Here is a 13,037-nt window from a genome sequence, read left to right on the forward strand (position 1 = left end):
ATTTTTTTGCCAGCATATTTCTTTTTCTCTGCAACCCACTGCTAAATTGTGCTTCCTAGCTGTTTTTATAAAATCACTGAATCAAATCTAACTCTGATTACATCAGAGAAGGCCAGGTACCCTACACCATAAGAGGGGGTTTGAAATTTTGACTTGTCTACATAAAGATCACCAAAATCTGATAACAAGGTCAATTACGTCCCTGGGTGGGATTGAACCACCAACATTTTGGTTAATAGTCTTACACAGTAACTGATTGCGCCACAGCAACACTTTGCGAAAGTCCATACTAACAAAGGCTAATAAGCATTCATCTAGAACGATTCCTAGAAACATTTTAAAAAGTCAATAATGTGGAGAGTTTTTGTAAGATGTTTCTTCCATCAACCAATGAAGAAACACATTGGTACTTTCCCATGATGAGTGAGTGCTTCAGGATCTCTTGCACTTACATGTGCAGCAGAGTACTGTAATGGAAGCATGCTGGGTCCATAACCCAGAGGTAGGCAGATTGAAACTATCCTCTGCTATATGCATTTTTTTTGTTAATTAAAGTAATCCAAAACTGGGATTGATATTTTTGCTCTTTTATTTTTACTTAAAGTACAATAACTTTTACCATTTTAATTTGTTTTAATAGTATATTGACAGTATTGTTTTCTTTCAAAAATCCAATTAATTTTCTTTACCCGATTATTAAAATGGTAATTGACAAAAACAAACTACATTGTCACCAGAAGAGCAATACAAAATGTACAAATGATATATTAAAATCATCTTTCCAGCTTGAATTTCAATGATGCATTGGGGCAACGATTTTGTGAGAAACATCTTCACCCTTAAATAAAGATTTTCTTAATTCCTTACCTGTGTGCTAATTAGATATCACCTTGTTTTCACATTAAACAGACTTCCACATGAGAAAGCAGCAAGGATGCAGTGGCGTTAATGTTTCCTGGTGTCAACCTGTATTATTTCAGTAGATATTGAAATGAGGATGCATCTTGCTGCCTTTCCAATGAAGCAAGTTTAATTTAGTAATAGGTGAAAAACCATCCCTACAAAGATGTTAATCAGATACTTGGCTTTGTGGACACTTTTCAGAGAACAAATTTGTTAGCATAAAAATAAAGCCAGAAAATGAAGAGCTGTTTAATCACTCAATTGGATTTTTTTGCCAGCATATTTCTTTTTCTCTGCAAACCACTGCTAAATTGTGCTTCCTAGCTGTTTTTATAAAATCACTGAATCAAATCTAACTCTGATTACATCAGAGAAGGCCAGGTACCCTACACCATAACAGGGGTTTTTGAAATTTTGACTTGTCTACTTAAAGATCACCAAAATCTGATAACAAGGTCAATTACATCCCTGGGTGGGATTGAACCACCAACCTTTTGGTTAATAGCCGTACACACTAACTGATTGCGCCACAGCGACACTTTGCAAAAGTACATACTGACAAAGGCTAATAAGCATTCATCTAGAACGTTTCCTAGAAAAACTTTAAATAGTCAATAATCTGGAGAGTTTTTGTAAGATGTTTCTTCCATCAACCAATGAAGAAACACATTGGTACTTTCCCATGATGAGTAAGTACTTCAGGATCTCTTGCAATTACATGTGCAGCAGAGTACTGTAATGGAAGCATGCTGGGTCCATAGCCCAGAGGTAGGCAGATTGAAACTATCCTCTGCTATATGCGTTTTTTTTTGTTAATTAAAGTAATCCAAAACTGGGATTGATATTTTTGCTCTTTTATTTTTACTTAAAGTACAATAACTTTTACCATTTTCATTTGTTTTAATAGTATATTGACAGTATTGTTTTCTTTCAAAAATCCACTTAATTTTCTTTACCCGATTATTAAAATGGTAATTGACAAAAACAAACTACATTGTCACCAGAAGAGCAATACAAAATGTACAAGTGTTATATTAAAATCATCTTTCCAGCTTGAATTTCAATGATGCATTGGGGCAACGATTTTGTGAGAAACATCTTCACCCTTAAATAAAGATTTTCTTAATTCCTTACCTGTGTGCTAATTAGATATCACCTTGTTTTCACATTAAACAGACTTCCACATGAGAAAGCAGCAAGGATGCAGTGGCGTTAATGTTTCCTGGTGTCAACCTGTATTATTTCAGTAGATATTCAAATGAGGATGCATCTTGCTGCCTTTCCAATGAAGCAAGTTTAATTTAGTAATAGGTGAAAAACCATCCCTACAAAGGTGTTAATCAGAAACTTGGCTTTGTGGACACTTTTCAGAGAACAAATTTGTTAGCATAAAAATAAAGCCAGAAAATGAAGAGCTGTTTAATCACTCAATTGGATTTTTTTGCCAGCATATTTCTTTTTCTCTGCAACCCACTGCTAAATTGTGCTTCCTAGCTGTTTTTATAAAATCACTGAATCAAATCTAACTCTGATTACATCAGAGAAGGCCAGGTACCCTACACCATAAGAGGGGGTTTGAAATTTTGACTTGTCTACATAAAGATCACCAAAATCTGATAACAAGGTCAATTACGTCCCTGGGTGGGATTGAACCACCAACCTTTTGGTTAATAGTCTTACACAGTAACTGATTGCGCCACAGCAACACTTTGCGAAAGTCCATACTGACAAAGGCTAATAAGCATTCATCTAGAACGATTCCTAGAAACATTTTAAAAAGTCAATAATGTGGAGAGTTTTTGTAAGATGTTTCTTCCATCAACCAATGAAGAAACACATTGGTACTTTCCCATGATGAGTGAGTGCTTCAGGATCTCTTGCACTTACATGTGCAGCAGAGTACTGTAATGGAAGCATGCTGGGTCCATAACCCAGAGGTAGGCAGATTGAAACTATCCTCTGCTATATGCATTTTTTTTGTTAATTAAAGTAATCCAAAACTGGGATTGATATTTTTGCTCTTTTATTTTTACTTAAAGTACAATAACTTTTACCATTTTAATTTGTTTTAATAGTATATTGACAGTATTGTTTTCTTTCAAAAATCCAATTAATTTTCTTTACCCGATTATTAAAATGGTAATTGACAAAAACAAACTACATTGTCACCAGAAGAGCAATACAAAATGTACAAATGATATATTAAAATCATCTTTCCAGCTTGAATTTCAATGATGCATTGGGGCAACGATTTTGTGAGAAACATCTTCACCCTTAAATAAAGATTTTCTTAATTCCTTACCTGTGTGCTAATTAGATATCACCTTGTTTTCACATTAAACAGACTTCCACATGAGAAAGCAGCAAGGATGCAGTGGCGTTAATGTTTCCTGGTGTCAACCTGTATTATTTCAGTAGATATTGAAATGAGGATGCATCTTGCTGCCTTTCCAATGAAGCAAGTTTAATTTAGTAATAGGTGAAAAACCATCCCTACAAAGATGTTAATCAGATACTTGGCTTTGTGGACACTTTTCAGAGAACAAATTTGTTAGCATAAAAATAAAGCCAGAAAATGAAGAGCTATTTAATCACTCAATTGGATTTTTTTGCCAGCATATTTCTTTTTCTCTGCAACCCACTGCTAAATTGTGCTTCCTAGCTGTTTTTATAAAATCACTGAATCAAATCTAACTCTGATTACATCAGAGAAGGCCAGGTACCCTACACCATAACAGGGGTTTTCGAAATTTTGACTTGTCTACATAAAGATCACCAAAATCTGATAACAAGGTCAATTACATCCCTGGGTGGGATTGAACCACCAACCTTTTGGTTAATAGCCTTACACAGTAACTGATTGCGCCACAGCAACACTTTGCAAAAGTCCATACTGACAAAGGCTAATAAGCATTCATCTAGAACGATTCCTAGAAACATTTTAAAAAGTCAATAATGTGGAGAGTTTTTGTAAGATGTTTCTTCCATCAACCAATGAAGAAACACATTGGTACTTTCCCATGATGAGTGAGTGCTTCAGGATCTCTTGCACTTACATGTGCAGCAGAGGACTGTAATGGAAGCATGCTGGGTCCATAACCCAGAGGTAGGCAGATTGAAACTATCCTCTGCTATATGCATTTTTTTTTTGTTAATTAAAGTAATCCAAAACTGGTATTGATATTTTTGCTCTTTTATTTTTACTTAAAGTACAATAACTTTTACCATTTTAATTTGTTTTAATAGTATATTGACAGTATTGTTTTCTTTCAAAAATCCACTTAATTTTCTTTACCCTATTATTAAAATGGTAATTGAAAAAAACAAACTACATTGTCACCAGAAGAGCAATACAAAATGTACAAGTGATATATTAAAATCATCTTTCCAGCTTGAATTTCAATGATGCATTGGGGCAACGATTTTGTGAGAAACATCTTCACCCTTAAATAAAGATTTTCTTAATTCCTTACCTGTGTGCTAATTAGATATCACCTTGTTTTCACATTAAACAGACTTCCACATGAGAAAGCAGCAAGGATGCAGTGGCGTTAATGTTTCCTGGTGTCAACCTGTATTATTTCAGTAGATATTGAAATGAGGATGCATCTTGCTGCCTTTCCAATGAAGCAAGTTTAATTTAGTAATAGGTGAAAAACCATCCCTACAAAGATGTTAATCAGATACTTGGCTTTGTGGACACTTTTCAGAGAACAAATTTGTTAGCATAAAAATAAAGCCAGAAAATGAAGAGCTGTTTAATCACTCAATTGGATTTTTTTGCCAGCATATTTCTTTTTCTCTGCAAACCACTGCTAAATTGTGCTTCCTAGCTGTTTTTATAAAATCACTGAATATAATCTAACTCTGATTACATCAGAGAAGGCCAGGTACCCTACACCATAACAGGGGTTTTTGAAATTTTGACTTGTCTACTTAAAGATCACCAAAATCTGATAACAAGGTCAATTACATCCCTGGGTGGGATTGAACCACCAACCTTTTGGTTAATAGCCGTACACACTAACTGATTGCGCCACAGCGACACTTTGCAAAAGTACATACTGACAAAGGCTAATAAGCATTCATCTAGAACGTTTCCTAGAAAAACTTTAAGTAGTCAATAATCTGGAGAGTTTTTGTAAGATGTTTCTTCCATCAACCAATGAAGAAACACATTGGTACTTTCCCATGATGAGTGAGTACTTCAGGATCTCTTGCAATTACATGTGCAGCAGAGTACTGTAATGGAAGCATGCTGGGTCCATAGCCCAGAGGTAGGCAGATTGAAACTATCCTCTGCTATATGCGTTTTTTTTTTGTTAATTAAAGTAATCCAAAACTGGGATTGATATTTTTGCTCTTTTATTTTTACTTAAAGTACAATAACTTTTACCATTTTCATTTGTTTTAATAGTATATTGACAGTATTGTTTTCTTTCAAAAATCCACTTAATTTTCTTTACCCGATTATTAAAATGGTAATTGACAAAAACAAACTACATTGTCACCAGAAGAGCAATACAAAATGTACAAGTGATATATTAAAATCATCTTTCCAGCTTGAATTTCAATGATGCATTGGGGCAACGATTTTGTGAGAAACATCTTCACCCTTAAATAAAGATTTTCTTAATTCCTTACCTGTGTGCTAATTAGATATCACCTTGTTTTCACATTAAACAGACTTCCACATGAGAAAGCAGCAAGGATGCAGTGGCGTTAATGTTTCCTGGTGTCAACCTGTATTATTTCAGTAGATATTCAAATGAGGATGCATCTTGCTGCCTTTCCAATGAAGCAAGTTTAATTTAGTAATAGGTGAAAAACCATCCCTACAAAGGTGTTAATCAGAAACTTGGCTTTGTGGACACTTTTCAGAGAACAAATTTGTTAGCATAAAAATAAAGCCAGAAAATGAAGAGCTGTTTAATCACTCAATTGGATTTTTTTGCCAGCATATTTCTTTTTCTCTGCAACCCACTGCTAAATTGTGCTTCCTAGCTGTTTTTATAAAATCACTGAATCAAATCTAACTCTGATTACATCAGAGAAGGCCAGGTACCCTACACCATAAGAGGGGGTTTGAAATTTTGACTTGTCTACATAAAGATCACCAAAATCTGCTAACAAGGTCAATTACGTCCCTGGGTGGGATTGAACCACCAACCTTTTGGTTAATAGCCTTACACAGTAACTGATTGCGCCACAGCAACACTTTGCAAAAGTCCATACTGACAAAGGCTAATAAGCATTCATCTAGAACGATTCCTAGAAACATTTTAAAAAGTCAATAATGTGGAGAGTTTTTGTAAGATGTTTCTTCCATCAACCAATGAAGAAACACATTGGTACTTTCCCATGATGAGTGAGTGCTTCAGGATCTCTTGCACTTACATGTGCAGCAGAGTACTGTAATGGAAGCATGCTGGGTCCATAACCCAGAGGTAGGCAGATTGAAACTATCCTCTGCTATATGCATTTTTTTTGTTAATTAAAGTAATCCAAAACTGGGATTGATATTTTTGCTCTTTTATTTTTACTTAAAGTACAATAACTTTTACCATTTTAATTTGTTTTAATAGTATATTGACAGTATTGTTTTCTTTCAAAAATCCAATTAATTTTCTTTACCCGATTATTAAAATGGTAATTGACAAAAACAAACTACATTGTCACCAGAAGAGCAATACAAAATGTACAAATGATATATTAAAATCATCTTTCCAGCTTGAATTTCAATGATGCATTGGGGCAACGATTTTGTGAGAAACATCTTCACCCTTAAATAAAGATTTTCTTAATTCCTTACCTGTGTGCTAATTAGATATCACCTTGTTTTCACATTAAACAGACTTCCACATGAGAAAGCAGCAAGGATGCAGTGGCGTTAATGTTTCCTGGTGTCAACCTGTATTATTTCAGTAGATATTGAAATGAGGATGCATCTTGCTGCCTTTCCAATGAAGCAAGTTTAATTTAGTAATAGGTGAAAAACCATCCCTACAAAGATGTTAATCAGATACTTGGCTTTGTGGACACTTTTCAGAGAACAAATTTGTTAGCATAAAAATAAAGCCAGAAAATGAAGAGCTGTTTAATCACTCAATTGGATTTTTTTGCCAGCATATTTCTTTTTCTCTGCAAACCACTGCTAAATTGTGCTTCCTAGCTGTTTTTATAAAATCACTGAATCAAATCTAACTCTGATTACATCAGAGAAGGCCAGGTACCCTACACCATAACAGGGGTTTTTGAAATTTTGACTTGTCTACTTAAAGATCACCAAAATCTGATAACAAGATCAATTACATCCCTGGGTGGGATTGAACCACCAACCTTTTGGTTAATAGCCGTACAAACTAACTGATTGCGCCACAGCGACACTTTGCAAAAGTACATACTGACAAAGGCTAATAAGCATTCATCTAGAACGTTTCCTAGAAAAACTTTAAATAGTCAATAATCTGGAGAGTTTTTGTAAGATGTTTCTTCCATCAACCAATGAAGAAACACATTGGTACTTTCCCATGATGAGTAAGTACTTCAGGATCTCTTGCAATTACATGTGCAGCAGAGTACTGTAATGGAAGCATGCTGGGTCCATAGCCCAGAGGTAGGCAGATTGAAACTATCCTCTGCTATATGCGTTTTTTTTTGTTAATTAAAGTAATCCAAAACTGGGATTGATATTTTTGCTCTTTTATTTTTACTTAAAGTACAATAACTTTTACCATTTTCATTTGTTTTAATAGTATATTGACAGTATTGTTTTCTTTCAAAAATCCACTTAATTTTCTTTACCCGATTATTAAAATGGTAATTGACAAAAACAAACTACATTGTCACCAGAAGAGCAATACAAAATGTACAAGTGTTATATTAAAATCATCTTTCCAGCTTGAATTTCAATGATGCATTGGGGCAACGATTTTGTGAGAAACATCTTCACCCTTAAATAAAGATTTTCTTAATTCCTTACCTGTGTGCTAATTAGATATCACCTTGTTTTCACATTAAACAGACTTCCACATGAGAAAGCAGCAAGGATGCAGTGGCGTTAATGTTTCCTGGTGTCAACCTGTATTATTTCAGTAGATATTCAAATGAGGATGCATCTTGCTGCCTTTCCAATGAAGCAAGTTTAATTTAGTAATAGGTGAAAAACCATCCCTACAAAGGTGTTAATCAGAAACTTGGCTTTGTGGACACTTTTCAGAGAACAAATTTGTTAGCATAAAAATAAAGCCAGAAAATGAAGAGCTGTTTAATCACTCAATTGGATTTTTTTGCCAGCATATTTCTTTTTCTCTGCAACCCACTGCTAAATTGTGCTTCCTAGCTGTTTTTATAAAATCACTGAATCAAATCTAACTCTGATTACATCAGAGAAGGCCAGGTACCCTACACCATAAGAGGGGGTTTGAAATTTTGACTTGTCTACATAAAGATCACCAAAATCTGATAACAAGGTCAATTACGTCCCTGGGTGGGATTGAACCACCAACCTTTTGGTTAATAGTCTTACACAGTAACTGATTGCGCCACAGCAACACTTTGCGAAAGTCCATACTGACAAAGGCTAATAAGCATTCATCTAGAACGATTCCTAGAAACATTTTAAAAAGTCAATAATGTGGAGAGTTTTTGTAAGATGTTTCTTCCATCAACCAATGAAGAAACACATTGGTACTTTCCCATGATGAGTGAGTGCTTCAGGATCTCTTGCACTTACATGTGCAGCAGAGTACTGTAATGGAAGCATGCTGGGTCCATAACCCAGAGGTAGGCAGATTGAAACTATCCTCTGCTATATGCATTTTTTTTGTTAATTAAAGTAATCCAAAACTGGGATTGATATTTTTGCTCTTTTATTTTTACTTAAAGTACAATAACTTTTACCATTTTAATTTGTTTTAATAGTATATTGACAGTATTGTTTTCTTTCAAAAATCCAATTAATTTTCTTTACCCGATTATTAAAATGGTAATTGACAAAAACAAACTACATTGTCACCAGAAGAGCAATACAAAATGTACAAATGATATATTAAAATCATCTTTCCAGCTTGAATTTCAATGATGCATTGGGGCAACGATTTTGTGAGAAACATCTTCACCCTTAAATAAAGATTTTCTTAATTCCTTACCTGTGTGCTAATTAGATATCACCTTGTTTTCACATTAAACAGACTTCCACATGAGAAAGCAGCAAGGATGCAGTGGCGTTAATGTTTCCTGGTGTCAACCTGTATTATTTCAGTAGATATTGAAATGAGGATGCATCTTGCTGCCTTTCCAATGAAGCAAGTTTAATTTAGTAATAGGTGAAAAACCATCCCTACAAAGATGTTAATCAGATACTTGGCTTTGTGGACACTTTTCAGAGAACAAATTTGTTAGCATAAAAATAAAGCCAGAAAATGAAGAGCTATTTAATCACTCAATTGGATTTTTTTGCCAGCATATTTCTTTTTCTCTGCAACCCACTGCTAAATTGTGCTTCCTAGCTGTTTTTATAAAATCACTGAATCAAATCTAACTCTGATTACATCAGAGAAGGCCAGGTACCCTACACCATAACAGGGGTTTTCGAAATTTTGACTTGTCTACATAAAGATCACCAAAATCTGATAACAAGGTCAATTACATCCCTGGGTGGGATTGAACCACCAACCTTTTGGTTAATAGCCTTACACAGTAACTGATTGCGCCACAGCAACACTTTGCAAAAGTCCATACTGACAAAGGCTAATAAGCATTCATCTAGAACGATTCCTAGAAACATTTTAAAAAGTCAATAATGTGGAGAGTTTTTGTAAGATGTTTCTTCCATCAACCAATGAAGAAACACATTGGTACTTTCCCATGATGAGTGAGTGCTTCAGGATCTCTTGCACTTACATGTGCAGCAGAGGACTGTAATGGAAGCATGCTGGGTCCATAACCCAGAGGTAGGCAGATTGAAACTATCCTCTGCTATATGCATTTTTTTTTTGTTAATTAAAGTAATCCAAAACTGGTATTGATATTTTTGCTCTTTTATTTTTACTTAAAGTACAATAACTTTTACCATTTTAATTTGTTTTAATAGTATATTGACAGTATTGTTTTCTTTCAAAAATCCACTTAATTTTCTTTACCCTATTATTAAAATGGTAATTGAAAAAAACAAACTACATTGTCACCAGAAGAGCAATACAAAATGTACAAGTGATATATTAAAATCATCTTTCCAGCTTGAATTTCAATGATGCATTGGGGCAACGATTTTGTGAGAAACATCTTCACCCTTAAATAAAGATTTTCTTAATTCCTTACCTGTGTGCTAATTAGATATCACCTTGTTTTCACATTAAACAGACTTCCACATGAGAAAGCAGCAAGGATGCAGTGGCGTTAATGTTTCCTGGTGTCAACCTGTATTATTTCAGTAGATATTGAAATGAGGATGCATCTTGCTGCCTTTCCAATGAAGCAAGTTTAATTTAGTAATAGGTGAAAAACCATCCCTACAAAGATGTTAATCAGATACTTGGCTTTGTGGACACTTTTCAGAGAACAAATTTGTTAGCATAAAAATAAAGCCAGAAAATGAAGAGCTGTTTAATCACTCAATTGGATTTTTTTGCCAGCATATTTCTTTTTCTCTGCAAACCACTGCTAAATTGTGCTTCCTAGCTGTTTTTATAAAATCACTGAATATAATCTAACTCTGATTACATCAGAGAAGGCCAGGTACCCTACACCATAACAGGGGTTTTTGAAATTTTGACTTGTCTACTTAAAGATCACCAAAATCTGATAACAAGGTCAATTACATCCCTGGGTGGGATTGAACCACCAACCTTTTGGTTAATAGCCGTACACACTAACTGATTGCGCCACAGCGACACTTTGCAAAAGTACATACTGACAAAGGCTAATAAGCATTCATCTAGAACGTTTCCTAGAAAAACTTTAAGTAGTCAATAATCTGGAGAGTTTTTGTAAGATGTTTCTTCCATCAACCAATGAAGAAACACATTGGTACTTTCCCATGATGAGTGAGTACTTCAGGATCTCTTGCAATTACATGTGCAGCAGAGTACTGTAATGGAAGCATGCTGGGTCCATAGCCCAGAGGTAGGCAGATTGAAACTATCCTCTGCTATATGCGTTTTTTTTTTGTTAATTAAAGTAATCCAAAACTGGGATTGATATTTTTGCTCTTTTATTTTTACTTAAAGTACAATAACTTTTACCATTTTCATTTGTTTTAATAGTATATTGACAGTATTGTTTTCTTTCAAAAATCCACTTAATTTTCTTTACCCGATTATTAAAATGGTAATTGACAAAAACAAACTACATTGTCACCAGAAGAGCAATACAAAATGTACAAGTGATATATTAAAATCATCTTTCCAGCTTGAATTTCAATGATGCATTGGGGCAACGATTTTGTGAGAAACATCTTCACCCTTAAATAAAGATTTTCTTAATTCCTTACCTGTGTGCTAATTAGATATCACCTTGTTTTCACATTAAACAGACTTCCACATGAGAAAGCAGCAAGGATGCAGTGGCGTTAATGTTTCCTGGTGTCAACCTGTATTATTTCAGTAGATATTCAAATGAGGATGCATCTTGCTGCCTTTCCAATGAAGCAAGTTTAATTTAGTAATAGGTGAAAAACCATCCCTACAAAGGTGTTAATCAGAAACTTGGCTTTGTGGACACTTTTCAGAGAACAAATTTGTTAGCATAAAAATAAAGCCAGAAAATGAAGAGCTGTTTAATCACTCAATTGGATTTTTTTGCCAGCATATTTCTTTTTCTCTGCAACCCACTGCTAAATTGTGCTTCCTAGCTGTTTTTATAAAATCACTGAATCAAATCTAACTCTGATTACATCAGAGAAGGCCAGGTACCCTACACCATAAGAGGGGGTTTGAAATTTTGACTTGTCTACATAAAGATCACCAAAATCTGCTAACAAGGTCAATTACGTCCCTGGGTGGGATTGAACCACCAACCTTTTGGTTAATAGCCTTACACAGTAACTGATTGCGCCACAGCAACACTTTGCAAAAGTCCATACTGACAAAGGCTAATAAGCATTCATCTAGAACGATTCCTAGAAACATTTTAAAAAGTCAATAATGTGGAGAGTTTTTGTAAGATGTTTCTTCCATCAACCAATGAAGAAACACATTGGTACTTTCCCATGATGAGTGAGTGCTTCAGGATCTCTTGCACTTACATGTGCAGCAGAGTACTGTAATGGAAGCATGCTGGGTCCATAACCCAGAGGTAGGCAGATTGAAACTATCCTCTGCTATATGCATTTTTTTTTGTTAATTAAAGTAATCCAAAACTGGGATTGATATTTTTGCTCTTTTATTTTTACTTAAAGTACAATAACTTTTACCATTTTAATTTGTTTTAATAGTATATTGACAGTATTGTTTTCTTTCAAAAATCCAATTAATTTTCTTTACCCGATTATTAAAATGGTAATTGACAAAAACAAACTACATTGTCACCAGAAGAGCAATACAAAATGTACAAATGATATATTAAAATTATCTTTCCAGCTTGAATTTCAATGATGCATTGGGGCAACGATTTTGTGAGAAACATCTTACCCTTAAATAAAGATTTTCTTAATTCCTTACCTGTGTGCTAATTAGATATCACCTTGTTTTCACATTAAACAGACTTCCACATGAGAAAGCAGCAAGGATACAGTGGCGTTAATGTTTCCTGGTGTCAACCTGTATTATTTCAGTAGATATTGAAATGAGGATGCATCTTGCTGCCTTTCCAATGAAGCAAGTTTAATTTAGTAATAGGTGAAAAACCATCCCTACAAAGATGTTAATCCGATACTTGGCTTTGTGGACACTTTTCAGAGAACAAATTAGTTAGCATAAAAATAAAGCCAGAAAATGAAGAGCTGTTTAATCACTCAATTGGATTTTTCTGCCAGCATATTTCATTTTCTCTGCAAACCACTGCTAAATTGTGCTTCCTAGCTGTTTTTTGATAAAATCACTTAATCAAATCTAACTCTGATTACATCAGAGTAGGCCAGGTACCCTACACCATAAGAGGGGGTTTGAAATTTTGACTTGTCTACTTAAAGATCA

This window comes from Pseudophryne corroboree, unplaced genomic scaffold (genome assembly GCF_028390025.1).
Source record: "Pseudophryne corroboree isolate aPseCor3 unplaced genomic scaffold, aPseCor3.hap2 scaffold_99, whole genome shotgun sequence".
In the NCBI taxonomy this organism is placed as follows: Eukaryota; Metazoa; Chordata; class Amphibia; order Anura; family Myobatrachidae; genus Pseudophryne; species Pseudophryne corroboree.